Raw genomic sequence first — 15,769 nt, forward strand, 5'->3', positions numbered from 1 at the left:
CCCAGAAAAGACGAATCATGGCGTCTAATTCTGGACTTATCTACTCTAAACACATTTCTGGACATTCCAAAATTCAAGATGCTGACTCTTCAACAGTTACTTCCTATGCTAGGCAAAGATGCCTGGTTGGTAACTGTAGACTTAAAAGAGGCTTACCTGCATATCACAATCAGGGAATCTTGCAGAAGGTACCTCCGCTTCAAAGCAGGCTACTTGCACTACCAGTTCTCTGCACGGCCCTTTGGCTTATCTACTGTGCCTAGGGTCTTCACAAAGTGCCTGGCTCCAGTAATTGCATTTTGCAGGCAAAGGAATATTCAAATGTATCCATACCTGGACGATTGTCTAATTCAGGCAGAAAACGGGGACATTCTTCTAAAACATCTGGCGTTTGTAAAAAGGGTTCTAACTTGTCTAGGCTACACCATAAACAAAAAGAAATCACAACTGGTACCCTCTCAAAATTGCATTCCTGGGTGCAAGCTTGAATACAACTGCCCAGATGGCTTACCTTATGCCAGAAAAGCAAATTAATTTGGTAACTTACTTCAAACAGGTGGCCACAAAAACCGTGCTATCTGCAAGACAAATTCTGCAAGCCTTGGGGTTCATGACCTCCTGCATTCTTCTAATTCCATATGCAAGACTGCATATGAGGAAACTTCAGTGGTACTAAAAAAGTTAATGTTGTCACAGCCTGGAAATGATGATTCCTGTCATACCTTGCCTGCAACTAGAGATCCTATGGTGGGCAGAAGCCTGCCACCAAAACAAGGGACTGCCATTCGCTCCACCCCCTGCCACCCAAACCCTAACTACAGACGCATCAGACTATGCATGGGGAGGCTCATCTGGCAGGGAAGTGCATTCAGGGCAAATGGAGCCCAAATCAAATGCACCTTCATATCAGTCAAAAAGAGATGCTAGCTGTACAGAATGTATTGACAGCCTTCAAGGACTACCTTCATCCAGGACAGTTAATGATAAAGACAGACAACACCTCAGTTATGTGGTGCATAAGCAAGCAGGGGGTACACACTCCTACCCCCTTTGCAGACTAGCCATGGCATTGTGGAACACTGCCTTGACCTATCAAATTCAACTACAAGCTCAATTCCTGTCAGGATAGCTGAATATTCTGGCAGACGAGCTAAGCAGAAATCTCATGGACCCACACAAATGGAAACTGGAACCACAGATTTACAACATGTTGACACGCAAATGGCAGAGTCCAGACATAGATCTTTTTGCCTCACCCCAGAACTATCAGTTGGACAAATTCTGCACAAGAACTCATCACAAAAAAGCCTGAAAAGTGGATGCTCTATCATTCAGCCGGAAAAACCTGTCAGTCTATCCTTTTCCCCCCCTCTGCCTCTGCTTTCCAAAGTTCTACTAAATTGCTCCAGACTGGCCTCGCCAAACCCACTCCTGCGCAATGTGTCACACCTTCCACTGTGGCACCTGCCTGAGACACCTCACTTACTGTCTCAGCAGAACAACCAAATTCTGCACACTCTGCTCCAAACTTTGAATCTTGCAGCAGGGCTAATCACCTAAATTCACCCTTAGCATCCCTCAGCAAACCTGTGATGGAGGTCATTTTGGAGGCAAGAAGGCCTAGTACTAGAAAATCTTATGCTGACAAATGGAAAAGATTCTGTGCCTGGAATCAATCACAAGGGATAAGCACAGCAGTGCCCAATATTCCTCAGATTTTACAATACTTAACTGAGATGCTTCACAAGGGCCTGTCCTTCTTCCATAAAAATCCATGCCTCAGCCATTTCAGCTTATTACAACACAGAAACTCCCCTCTTCTCTCATCCTCTGCTGAAGCAGTATCTCAGAGGGGCCACAAACCAAGACCACCCAGGAGAGCTCCAACCCCTGCCTGGAACCTCAATTTTGTATTGGAAAAACTCACTCTTCCTCCTTTCGAGCCAGCTGCTACTGCAGAATTAAAATTTCTCTCCTGGAAAACAGCTTTCCTTTTAGCAGTCACTTCAGCTAGAAGGATTTACGAATTGCAGGCTCTTATGGCAGTGGAGCCTTTCATTATTTTTCATGCAGATAGGGTGTCTCTAAGGACTAATCCATCCTTCATGCTTAAGGTGGTATCCAGTGTGGCTCTTAATCAGACCATTCAGTTGCCAACTTTCTTTCCCAATCCACAGAACAAGGGGGAATGGATTCTGCATTCATTGGATGTACACAGACAACTTAGATTTTACTTAAACAGGACAAAATCTCTAAGAAAGTCTGAACAACTACTGGTGGCATTTGCTGCAGGGGCAGAGGGAAAGGCTATTTCAAAGCAGACCATTTCCAAATGGATAAGCCATTGTATTCGTTTCTGCTATATGCACCATGGTAAAACTATCCCCCAAGGGATCAGATCTCATTCCACCAGGGCTGCATCTACTTCCACAGCCTTTCTCAGAGGTGTTCCTACCAGAGACATTCTGGAAGCTGCTACCTGGAGCTCATTTCATACGTTCACCAAACATTACCATTTACCTTTCTTTAACTCCAGAGCTGGCTTTGCCACTGCTGTCCTGCAGGGCCTTTTAGCTGGTCCTAATGCTATATAAATCCATCCTCCCAACCATAGCTTTAGGAATCTACCCAAATGTAAATGACTGCAACAGTGAAACACGAAGAACATAATACAGTTGTGTACACTTACGATAAATGTAGATGTTCGAGTGTATTCACTGTTGCAGTCCTGGTTACCCTCCCTCCAACCCCCTGTTTTTCTCGTACTATACCTCTACTTTCCTTTACTATGCTTAAAAGCCTTTTTGGTGTATTTACTTTTCTTTGGAGGTATATTTTTGTGTTTTTTAATTACTTAAATATTTGGTTCCCCATTGGGGGGGGGGGTCACCTGACATCTGGGGCAAGAAAAACTAATGTAATGGTGTCGGCTGCATGTTTTATACCCCTGACGACCTGACGTCATGGAAGAAGGAACAGCAACCGACGCAGGACCCAAGACTTTGTTAATCAGGCCGACTGAGGGCAACCTGCCAGCAGATTACCCAAATGTAATGACTGCAACAGTGAATACACTCGAACATCTACACTTATGGTAAGTGTACACAACTGTACTTTTTATCTCTCTCATAACAAATGAAACCTTTCCCTGTTGTCCATAGATTTAAATACTCAAACATTGTATTGTTTAGTCCATTTTCTGTTTTATTAAGCAGCCTGTCAAGTATGATGGTTATTTTCTGAAGAATAATTGATATCGGCACTAGAGGGATACCTTTATAAATGATGTTGGCGCATAATTACCATATATTGTATTAACTTGTGTATGTAAATTTTATTCTAGTAAACCAAAACGTGAGGTACAGTGTGAAAATAGACCAATAACCAAAAACACACTGCGAGAGGAGAAACTGAAGCACCGGACAGCCGATAAATGTAAAAACGTAAATTTTATTGTACAAATAATTCCAAGAGGAGAAACTGAAGCACCGGACAGCCGATAAATGTAAAAACGTAAATTTTATTGTACAAATAATCCATCCACCTGGATTATTTGTACAATAAAATTTACGTTTTTCCATTTATCGGCTGTCCGGTGCTTCAGTTTCTCCTCTCGCAGTGCGTTTTTGGTTATAAATTTTATTCTATTTACCTTTTTAATTTCTATGTGCTGTAATAGATGTTTGCCTTTTAAATTTTTGTCTTAAATATCCTGTAAATATTTATGAGCTATAATAGTGTACTATAACCTGTGTTTTTTGTATTCAGATCTATACATTTGCATACTCTGTCAATGTCCTTTTATCGTTCTGTCTAATGTACAGTTATGTAAAGTACACTGTAATCTGTAAATTAAATTGAGCCTGCCCTGTTATGCCTTGAGTATATTGAATAACTATTACTACTTGTGCTTATTTAAATAAGTTATCTAAAAATATTGCAAATAATTCTGTCACTTTACCCTTAAAATTAATGAATGAGTTATGTCAGTATGATCAGTATGAATGTTATATTCTGAAACTAAACACACCTGAGTATGAATGTTATTCTGAACCTTGACTGAAATTTATATTAAAGTGATGCATATTTATACTGAATGTTTAAAATAGCTGTGTGTATTCTGGAAAAGCATAACTGAGAACTGGTAAATGTTATATTCTGAAAACTAAACTGTTAGTATCATTTTTGGTCAGTATTGTCTGAACATAGATAAAAACATAAACTGAAAGGTAGTACTGTTAATTGTCTGAACACATGAGAACATTTACATAATCATTGTTGAAATAACTGAAACACATTTTCTGTAGATAGTCAACTTGTGCACCACAGCTGTTGCCAAATTTGGGCCTTTACTCTGCATTGCCCCAGTCACTGATGAGGTATTGGAAGGCCTCCATAGAGTTTCAAAGTCTTATGCTGTGTCCCAGGTACAATTAGGCCTTTCAAACCTCCAAACTTTCCATGTCTTGTGCAGGGCTGGATGCTTGATATTTTTGACTGCATTTAAAATCAATCCTGGAAATTATTTCTGCAAAGCACACAAAAAAAAACATGGCGTTAGGTCCTTAAAATAACATTTGCAGCTTTTAACAATTATAAACTGACAGCCTTGCTTGTTGCCCTGACTTTATTTACATTTTTCTGCATGAAGTAAACATATGCTGCTAATAAGTTCTTGTAAGTCTGTAAGCAAACTGATAATGTAATATAGTGAACTAAATCAATGTTACGAATAAATACATTGCTTGTTGCTCTGACTTTATTTTACATTTTTCTGCATGAAATACACACAAATTATTGTAAATCTGTAAGCAAACTGCTAATGTATTATAATGAACTAAACTAATGTTACTAATAAATACATTACTGCAAGTCTGTAACTGAACTGATAATGTACTACAGTGAAATGGAAAGGCTGCAACTTTATTATTAAATCAAACTGAAAACTCAATGGCATTGTTTTTTTTTTCCTGTCATAACCTCAGACAAAACTAAAGTAGTAATTTAACACTGTATTAATTCAACATTTTTTGCATTTCTGTACCTCAAAAATTAATTTTAACTTTTGATCTTTCTACGTTTACTCTCATGATCCTCAGGTCCTAGCATACAGTTGTGTGTGTGAAACTCCACCCACTGTCTTCCTTTAGCTGACATTTAATTTTTTCAGTACTACTGAATACTGCAGGAATTTATCATTACTGTCTACAATTTCCTTGGATAAATAGTAAGAACTATAACTGCATAACCTGTCACTAAGAATATTAAATTGATTTTATCATACTGTTTTTTGGCATACAGTACTGTCTTTAATTCATCTCTCTGAGCTGGCCTGTAATCTGATAAACTGCACTTTCTGCATGAAATATATACAATCTGTATATAGTATAAACTGATCTAATTCTGGAAGTTTCTTTGTCTGCCCTTTATACAAATATGACATAGGAGTTAAACATGTGGCTTTAATGACACAATATTTATGATGCATTCATTTTTTGTGTGGTATCTGAACTTTTAACTGTACTGTCATTTCAAAATGTAGCATTGACTTAAATTTTACATTCTGTAAACTAGCAAAGCATCATTTAATATCTGTGAATTCCTTTTCGTGTATGTCAGTATGAAGATATTATTTATGCATTACAACACTTTACTAGCATAATAACAATGTCTGCTAAACAAAACAACAACAAAAAATTAATTTGCCAAATCTGTAACTGAAAATCCCTTTATTCTGCAAATTAACTAATTTCTGGTATATCCTGCACAACATAAATGCGTACTATTACCCTTGTTATCTAACTGGCCACACCGAATATGTCTTTAGGAGCACTTCACCTGTGTCAGCTGAACTGGAATTTATTTTATCTTTAACCCATAAATCTGCATGTTCCTGTCATAACCAATTCCTCAGTTTTTTTGTAAAGGACAGCACAGTGGTGCAGCCGGGAGCATTGTTGCCTCACAGCAACAGGTTCTCCAGTTCGATTCTCTGCTGGAGTGCCTTCTGTGCGGATTCTGCATGTCCTCCCTGTGTTCATGTGGGTTTCTTCCAAGTGCTCCAGTTTCTTCTGTCATTACAAAAACATACATCTGAAGCATTCCTTCCCGGGCCTTCACTGAAAGTTGGCTTTGTTCCAAGTTGGACTTTCCTGGTTAACAAATGTTAAATAAAAATAAATTTGCAAAATCTACTGCATGCAAATTCTTACAAGTGTCATCTGTGTGCACTACTGTACATTCAGCAGCATTTTTACTTTTTCATAAAATCTTGTTACTGAAGTCTAAAACAACATGCAACTCTGACAATATCATACCTAGTATGGAGCTGTTACACTTCAGACTGTTAGCTGCTGTAATCTTTGACCCTTTAAATCCTGACAAAACTGCATTTGTGTCCACTAATAAAGGTCTGTTTGTAACTGAAGTTGATTTGTCTGTATTGATCAGTACATTATTCAATATTGTTTATGTAAACGATGAAATATTGTTATTTTAACCTTAACCAATGACAGATAAATGATCTGGTTTGGTGCTCGACTGCCACATCCTTTATAGACAAGCTGAAAATCATTTTTATCGAACTAGCAACAACGACTTGAGCTATGGAATGTGTTTTTTCTTTATTTTGCTCTGAAACAGTAGTAATTTTACTTTGTGCTGAAGTCTGTATATCATTTATGCTGGAATTTGTTTTATCAGACTGATCAAAATGTGCACTGTGATCCCTCTCACCCCCCCTCAGTGTAATATTTGCACTGACATTTAAAAGCAGTAAACTAGAATTTGACATTCTGAACATCTGTATTTGAAGTAATGTGAACTTGTGACATTGCAAATGCTTGCTTTATGCTTTGTCAGGAAATTTGCATGTTAACATACATTGACTATTTGTCTGTATTTACAATACTGCTACTTAACTCTGTACTTTGAATTACATGTAAACTAGAATTTGTTATATTCTGAACATTTGTAGTTGAAATTGTACTCTGATGTCTGGAAACTGTAAACAAGAGTTAATGACAGAAGCTAACTAATTCTGTAGTGTGTCTGTTGCAGTGTGCTGCTGTGATTTAACCCTTTTGCATCTGAAAAGATGCAGCATTCCTGAACTAACTTTTAGCTTTAAATGAACATTATTGGAACACCGTTTTTTTTAGACACTTTTGCCCAGTTTTTAACTTTAAACCAAGCATTTACTACTGTCTTAATTGTCTTAGTATTACTTAATTGTAGAAGTATTACTTGACATGTTTATGCAAAAGGTATGGAAGTGACTTTTACTGATGTATTTAAACTTTTCTGAGTTTTTTTAGCTAAAAAGTGCATACAAGCTCTTACTTAACTATGACACTGGAAGAACGTGGCCTGCCGTCTGGAGCTTTTTAAACTTTTTGCTTTTTGGCTATGACACATCACATTGGAAACTTGAAGGTTTGTGGACATGAAGTGCGCTGCTGTTAACTTGATAATTCTTTCTGGTCTGAAAACACTGCTGATAGTTGTAGATTTACTAAAATAGTACTGGTCTGTGGATGATGTTTTAGGCTTTTCTGAAGTAGTGTTTAAATACTGGTGTTCTGCAATATGTCTAATAGCTGCAATTACTTATGTAGAGGTATGTCATCTGCTGTGGCTGTCTTTTGTATGAAGTTTACATCTGGAATATTAGTGGTTTCTTAGCAAAAGGTCTGTTCTGTAAGGAGTAACTGTAGTGCTGTCAGCTGTGGCCTTATTCTGTATAGAGTTCACAGTCTTCCATCTGGAAACACACTAGTGTGCTGCTGAAAAGTCTGTTATGAAACACTTCTGCTGTAGTTAGACTGGAAAAAAGTGTTAGAGATGGCTTTTACTTTGCACTGAAGTCCATTCTGTAGAATGCACATAGTCTGCTTTGATAAGGTTGCTTTGAATGAAACATTGCTCTTCTGTAGATTGCTCTGTAGAACACATAGTCTGACTGCTGATGCAAGGTTGCTATGGGGTTTTGAGACTTTAACTGTTGTCTCCTACATCAATGGTAGGCTTGCCATTGAAAGAATTGATGAGTGTATCATACTGGAATTAACCAGAAACAACTGAAGTGTGATTGGAATGAAAGTGTTGTGCTGAACAGGCACTAGTCTCTCCTTTATGGTCCAAATAATAGTCTGCAAACCTAGTTTGGTTAATAATGCTTTATTTGATATTAAGAATATTCATATACTGCCTTCAGTAATAGGGCTGATAAACAATAACAGTCTGTAGAAACTCTGAAATGCTGGACAACAGTAACAGTCTGTTAAATATATCCAAAGTTATAGGATCATAGGAGTTTACTAGGCTATCGATCTGGAGGTCATTTCAACCCTAGTCATTTCATCTCAGTACCATAGATATGGTAGTTAGTACCCAGGATTGCATTTAGTAATGACTGCCTATGTCTAGGAGGGTTGTGGGTGCTATCCCCGGTAAGAATTTGCGGTGCCCCATCGACTTGTCCAAGTTGTTTTTGAACATCGTCATAGAGTTGCTCTGTTTCTCATGAATTGGTAGCCTATACCAAAGACCTGGCAGCTGCTGGGAGATAAATCTGACCCTCCAGCATGTCCTATTTAAGTTGCAGGCCATATTTAGGTCCCTGGAATGGGAAGCTCTAGTCCTGTTTGATTTACGGATGTGCAGCAAGTTCATTAGGTTTGGGTCTGAGATTGCTCTGTAAGTCAGTCATAAGTCTTCCCTAAGAAGTCTGTATAATACAGAGTATTAGTGCACGTATATTCTGATTCTCCTGAATAATATCAGCTGAAACAGTCTTTTCCTCCTGAATAGTATGGATATTTGACCTGACTTCTGTACTCAAGCTTTAGTGTCTTTACTGTAAAGATCCTTTTACATATCCGTCCAAAAGCTAACTTGCTGACCACCCTAACTGTGTCTGAACTATTTCCTAATACCAAATCCCTGTAATGTTTATCATCCCTCTTTAGCCTTGGTTTTCAAGCCTTGTCTTGCACGTGCCTCATAGTGCCTAACTGTCTGTGTCTTTATCTAACATTCCATTGCAACTACAAATATCTTTCCCAAGAAGGGAGCATTCTGTAGCTTTCCCTTGAAACTATTATTTCTGCACACCGCATCCTTAGCCAGCAATATTATCTTTTTCTTTTTACTGAATTACCTTTCCCTGAAACTGAATGCATACATGAAAACACAAGTCCTGACTATTTTCACGCCCATTATTCTACTTTATTGTACTATAGTGAATTCACTAAGAATATCCTCAATCTAGCATGCATCTTTGTATGTATAATTATGTTTTGTAAGTTTCTTATGTGGTCTTGTTCACCTGGGTAGTGCGTACAAATGATCCATTGAGATCAGTGCACTACCCAGGTAAACAAATATTTTATTTATTTATTTTACATTTGTTGACCGTGTTTGTCCGACTGAGCTAAATAGCCCTTTTTCAGTGGAGGCCCGGGGAGAAAAGCTCCAACATGTTATACAAATTAAACATTAACAGAAAACAGTCATGCAGAAAAAGAAAATTCATAATTTATACAGTAACAAATTAATAATAAAACAGTAAATATTAACAATACAGAAATTGGCAGAAGGAATAGTCTCGTCAGAGAAGGGTAAAGAGCGTGCATCATTCAGAGCAGTGGTTAAGTAATGTGCTTATGATATAGAGAAGGGAAAGTGGGAGTAAGTTTGGGGTGAAAATGTTTATGGAGGGCGAATACAATGGCAGGTCCATTGACTTTGCAGGTATTCTCTGGTGGCAGCCTTAAATTTTTCTTTTGTTGCTTAAGGGACCTAGCTTCAAGTGGGAGGCTGTTCCAAGCGTTGGTGAGGTTATAGCTATAGAGATTACATCCAAATTTAGTTTTTGGTTTGTGATTTAACAGTAGGTCTTGGTTGGAGCTACGGAGATGTGTAGCAGGTGAATAGTGGGAGATGAGAGATGAAGTAGTAGGGCAGTAGGAAGGTTGGTAGAGGATGCAGTGAATGATCTGGAGCTGAGAAGAGAGAAAGAGCTGGTGTGGTAATTCAAGCCAGTTTAATTGTTTCAGTGAGAGACAGTGATGGTGTAGGTTTGTTGGGCAGCAAATCTAGCTTTCTTATTGTAGGTTGATTCTAGTTTGGCAAGGAGTGCCGAGTTAAAACTATTGAGAATTTGAGAGCTGTACAGTAGACTAGGTAGTAGGTAAGCATAAGACTTAGCTTCACTGGTGAGAAATTTTTTGTTACTGTACAGGAGACCTAGATGTTCTTCATTCCACATTGCTGCAGTCCTAACTATTGGGTAGTCCGCTGTCCCAGTCGGCCCGAATACCAAAGTATATGGCTGACGTCGGTCAAGGCGCATTAGACTGACGTCAGTACGTCAGGGTACTAATGCGCATGACCGACGTCATATCCTCAGTCTTTTTTGCCGCATGGTCCGATGCAGAAGCAGTTTTGCGAGTGCAGGTTGGCGTTCTGAAAGTTTCTGAAGTCAGAGTTTCAGACCGAATCAAAGTTGGCTAAGTACCCCGTTGGGGAATATTTTGGTTTTTCTTGCCTCAGTATTTAACCGGATGTCAGAAAAAGTGAATAACTGTATTTCTTGTGGGAAACAGATACCTCATAGGGATTACCATACTTTGTGTATACCTTGTTTAGGGCCTGAGCACGACGTTGTTGGATGCCGCTCTTGTGCTAGATTTAACAAACGCACTATTAAGAGAAGGTTAGACTGTGCCAGGTTAGTTTTTGGGAAGCGTTGTAATTATAAAATGCCGCCGGATGCTCCGGCCCGCTTCGCCAAAAGCGCAAGGACAAAGCAGCAAAGCCTAGAGGGAAGAACCGACAGTCCCGGACGCCGGTTCTTTAGAAGGCTCAGTGGAGCCGGAGGTTCTGCCAGGAGTTTCTTTGGAGTCTCAGGGAGAGACTTTACTGTTACAGGATGTGTCCTCTCAGGAAGTAGGCCAGGCTGAAGGGGCTTCTCAGGTGGCTGTTCTTCCCTCTCTTCCTAAGGTGGTTAGAGCCTCCCTTCTGTTTCCAAGGCTTCTTTGAGAGGCAGGCCAAGTTTAACTTCAGTGGGGGTTTCTCCTAGTGCTTCAGGGTCTTTGCCTAAGAAACATATGCTTAAAATGGCAGAGGATTTGATTACTATGATTAGAGGTTCTATGCCCCCTCCTGATAAGAGGCCTAGGGTGGAACCTGAGTTTGAGAGTTTTGAGCAGTGTTCGGAGGCTTCTGAGTCTTCGGCTGAAGACTTGCAGGAGTATCCTCCTTATTCAGATTCTGATGTGGATGATTCTACTCCTTCAGCTTCGCCTCCTGAGGATTTTTCATTTTCAGAGACTCTGCATTCCATGAGGGAGCATTTTAAATGGGAAGGTCAAGATTTCTCTGATTCCAGGAAGAGGCTTAGGGAATTCTTGTTTTACCCCAGCATAGGCCTTTAGCTATACCTCCTGTTCTGAATGTGGTGGAAGATGTTTTTGCAGAGGCTTTCCTGAATCCTGATTCTTTGCCTCCTGCCCCAGTTAAACCGGATAGGTACTATAGGGTGCCTGAAGCTCATAAGTATCTTTTTAAGAGTCCTAGGGCAGACCTGGAACTGTCTCTCAGGGGCCTAAAGGTGTGAAGGCTTCTGTTGTTAAAAATCCTGTTCCTCCTGATAAAGAGGCAAGGGCTTTGGATAGATGGGGAAAGAAAGTGTATACTTCTTCCACTTTAGCCATGAGGGCGTTGAATTGTCAGTTTCACATGTTAAAATATCAGAATTATCTCCTTTCACAATTGAAGTCTAAGGTGGATGCTCTGGCTGAAGGTATTGAGTGTAAAGAGTTGCAGGATTTAGTTCATGTGTCTGAACAGGTGGGTAAGCATTCCTTGCAGTGTGGTTTTGATGCTGTGCAGGCCTCCTCGAGGGTGGCTGCCACTGGTTCTGTTCTTCGAGGCACGCCTGGTTGAGGGATCAGAATTTAGCTGAGCATGTTAAGACAAGGATTTTGGATGCTCCTTTACAGTCTGATGTGTTGTTTGGTTCGCCTGTGGAAGCAGTTTTAAAGAAAATGGAGGACAAGGCTAAGTCTATGCAAACTGTTAAGGATTTTTGCAGGTGCAGCCTCCAAGTTTAGTAGAAATTGGCCTACTAAGGGATGGACATATCCTGCTTATGATTCCCAGTCTAGGGGTAGGTCTAGATGTGGTAGGGGCAGAGCTCAAGGTTCTTTTAGGCCTAGAACAGGGAGTTCACCTGCTCAGACTTCTGGTGAGGGCAGGGGTCAGTCCTTTCGTAAACAGACCCAATGACCTACCTTTTCAGCTGCCAGTACATTCTCGCCTGGCAGCACCTTTGGGAGGAAGGCTGGCTCTTTTCAAAGAAAATTGGGATTTAATTACCCAAGACAGATGGGTTTTGGATATCATTCACCACGGTTACAGGTTTTATTTCCATACCTTGCCTCCTTTCAAAGGCATGCCAGACATTCCTCCTCTACAAAGAAAAGAGGCTCACAAGCAAATTACTCTGTTGCTCCAAATAGGGGCCATTCAGCCAGTTCCTGTGCCAGAAAGGGGCCTAGGATTTTATTCTCGCCTGTTCCTAGTACCGAAGAAGGGGGACACGTGGAGACCAATTTTGGATTTATCTATCCTCAACACTTATCTGGACATTCCCAAGTTCAAAATGTTGACGTTACAACAGCTTTTACCTCTGCTGGGCAAAGATCACTGGATGGTAACTTTAGATCTCAAGGAAGCTTACCTTCATGTGCCTATCAGACTAAGTTGCAGGAAGTATCTGCGTTTCGAGCTGGAAATTCTCATTATCAGTTCTCTGCATTGCCCTTTGGCTTATCTACTGCCCAGAGTATTCACAAAGGTTCTGGCTCCAGTGATAGCTTACTTCAGGCTAAAAGGAATTCAAATCTATCCTTACTTGGACGACTGCCTGTTTCTGGCTCAAGAAAAGGAAGACCTTCTACAGCATTTGGAATATGTGATAGCAGTGCTAAGATGCCTAGGGTATTCTGTGAACGAAATAAAGTCCAGTCTAGTACCCTCTCAAGACATGTGCTTTCTGGGTGTGAGACTGAATACAGCAGCCCAGATGGCCTTTTAACTCCGGACAAACAAAAGAATCTTTCCAGTTACTTCCATCAACTATCTCTTCAGTCCGGGCTGACTGCAAGGACAGTCCTTCAAGCCTTAGGGTTCATGGCATCTTGTATTCTGGTGCTTCCCAATGCCAAACTGCATATGAGGAAGCTGCAATGGTATCTCAAAATGTATGGACACAGCACTGCCAGGATTTGGACACTGTCATTCAAATAATACCTTGCATTCAAAAGGAATTTTGTGGTGGGCTCAGGAATGTCACCTAAACAAGGGACTCTCTGTGACCCGGCCAGAGGCGAGTCAGATTCTAACGACAGATGCCTCAGACATTGCTTGGGAGCTCATCTAAATGGAATGTGGATACAAGACAGTGGCCTGCCAGACTACAGCATCTACATATCAACATGAAAGAGATGTTAGCAGTCCAGTTTGCATTAATGGCTTTCAAGGAGTTACTTCTTCCAGGGCAGGTGTTGATTCTAACAGACAACACAACTGTCATGTGGTACATCAACAAACAAGGGGAACACATTCTTACCCGTTGTGCAGGCAAGCAATGATTTTATGGGAGACTGCGCTCAGCTTGCAACTAACTCTTCAGGCAAGGTTTCTGCCGAGCACAGAACTCCTTAGCAGATGTGTTAAGCAGACAAATCATGGATCCCCACGAGTGGAAACTGGATCTTCATGTATTTCAAAATTGACAGTGTCATGGGGAACTCCAGACATAGATCTGTTCGCTTCTCCACTAAACCACCAGCTGCCAAAGTTTTGCACAAAGAGGTTTCATCACACAGCTTGGAAAGTGGATGCTCTTTCTTTCAGTTGGAAAAATCTTCATGTGTATGCCTTTCCACCTCTGCCTCTTCTCCCAAAGGTGCTCCTAAAGGTCAGACAAGACAAGCCAAGGATGATTTTAATAGCTCCAGATTGGCCTCGCAACACTGCTACCCATTACTGAGGAGTCTGGTAAGGAAGCCTCCATGGCCTTTACCTTTGATTCCACACCTGTTGTCTCAGAGGGACGGTCACCTGCTCAATGTCAAGCTTCACTCTCTTCATCTAACAGCCTGGCATATTCTGTTTTGAAACACAGCAGGTCTCAACTTCCTCAACAAGTTTTAAATGTGATTATGGAAGCCAGAAGACCTAGTACAAGGAAAGTGTACGAAAAATGGAAGAGATTTTTATTTTGGAGTACAGCAAACAATTTGGAGATTTCTGAGCCTAATTTGAGTGTGGCTCTTCAATATCTTACTGAGTTATTGGACAAAGGTTTGTCTTTCTCTTCCATTAAGATTCATGCTGCAGCAATTTCAGCTCACTATGATTGTGACCCACCATTGTTTTCGCATCCTTTGTTCAAGCAATTTCTTAGAGGGCAAAAATATAAGACCCCACGTAGAGCTCCTACTCCTGCTTGGGATCTCAATTTTGTGTTGGAGAAACTTACTCTACAACCTTTTGAGCCTCAAGGCTACTGCTGAATTGAAATACTTGTCATGGAAGACTGCTTTTTGTTGGCCATTACTTCTGCAAGAAGGGTTTCTGAATTGCAGGCCCTTATGGCGGTAGAGCCTTTTGATTTTTCATAAGGATAGGGTATCATTACGCACTAATCCTTCCTTTATGCCTAAGGTGGTTTCTAGTGTGGCTTTAAACCAAACTATTCATTTGCCTACTTTTTATGCAGATCCCCAAAATAAAGGGGAAAAGATTTTGCACACTTTAGATGTACACAGGCAATTGCGTTATTATTTAAGCAGGACTAAGGATTTTAGGCAGTCTCAGCAGTTGTTTGTTTCTTTTGCTTTGAGTTCTCAGGGCAAGCCTGTGTCAAAACAAACTATTTCTAAGTGGATTGGGTTTTGCATTGCATTTTGTTATTCCCATCATGGCAAGGAGATTCCAGCTGGAATTAGGCCTCATTCCACTAGGGCTACTGCCACTTCAACAGCATTTCTAAGGGGTGGCAACTAAGGATATTTTGGAGGCAGCTACTTGGAGTTCAGTGCATACTTTCTCTAAGCATTATCACCTTTCTCTCTACTCTAAATCTAGGGCTGGTTTTGCCACAGCTATTTTGCAAGGCATGTTGTCAGCTCCTGCTTCCTTATGATTTGCCAGCCTCCCTTACCTCTGCTTTGGGATTCTACCCAATAGTTAGGACTGCAGCAATGTGGAATGAAGAACATAGTACAGTTTTGTACCTACCATAAATGTAGATGTTCGAGGATCCACATTGCTGCAGTCCAATTTACCCTCCCTCCTTCCACTCTGTGTTTAGGGGTGGTTGTGTAGGTGAGGTTATACTCTGGTAATTTTGTATATATTGTACATATTTTTGGTGCAGGAATGTTTGGAGTTTTTGGTTTTGGCCTTGTCTTTTTAGGGTCTTCTGACATCTGGGGCAAGAAAAGACTGAGGATATGACGTCGGTCATGCGCATTAGTACCCTGACGTACTGACGTCAGTCTAATGCGCCTTGACCGACGTCAGCCATATACTTTGGTATTCGGGCCGACTGGGACAGCGGACTACCCAATAGTTAGGACTGCCGCAATGTGGATCCTCGAACATCTACATTTATGGTAGGTACAAAACTGTACTTTTCTGATTAGTTTTCCTGATGCAGTTAACTTAAGCAGGTCATCAATAATGATGCCTAATA

The 15,769-nt window shown here is 40.4% G+C and overlaps 1 protein-coding gene across 3 annotated transcripts in view; it reads left to right on the forward strand.

The window, feature by feature from the left end:
- Positions 1 to 15,769, forward strand: part of LOC122793043 (sentrin-specific protease 2-like) — a 1,342,091-nt gene that overhangs the window by 581,941 nt on the left and 744,381 nt on the right. The window lies entirely within an intron of this gene.

The sequence above is a fragment of the Protopterus annectens genome, chromosome 2.part0 (genome assembly GCF_019279795.1).
Source record: "Protopterus annectens isolate FY-2018-M chromosome 2.part0, PAN1.0, whole genome shotgun sequence".
In the NCBI taxonomy this organism is placed as follows: domain Eukaryota; kingdom Metazoa; phylum Chordata; order Ceratodontiformes; family Protopteridae; genus Protopterus; species Protopterus annectens.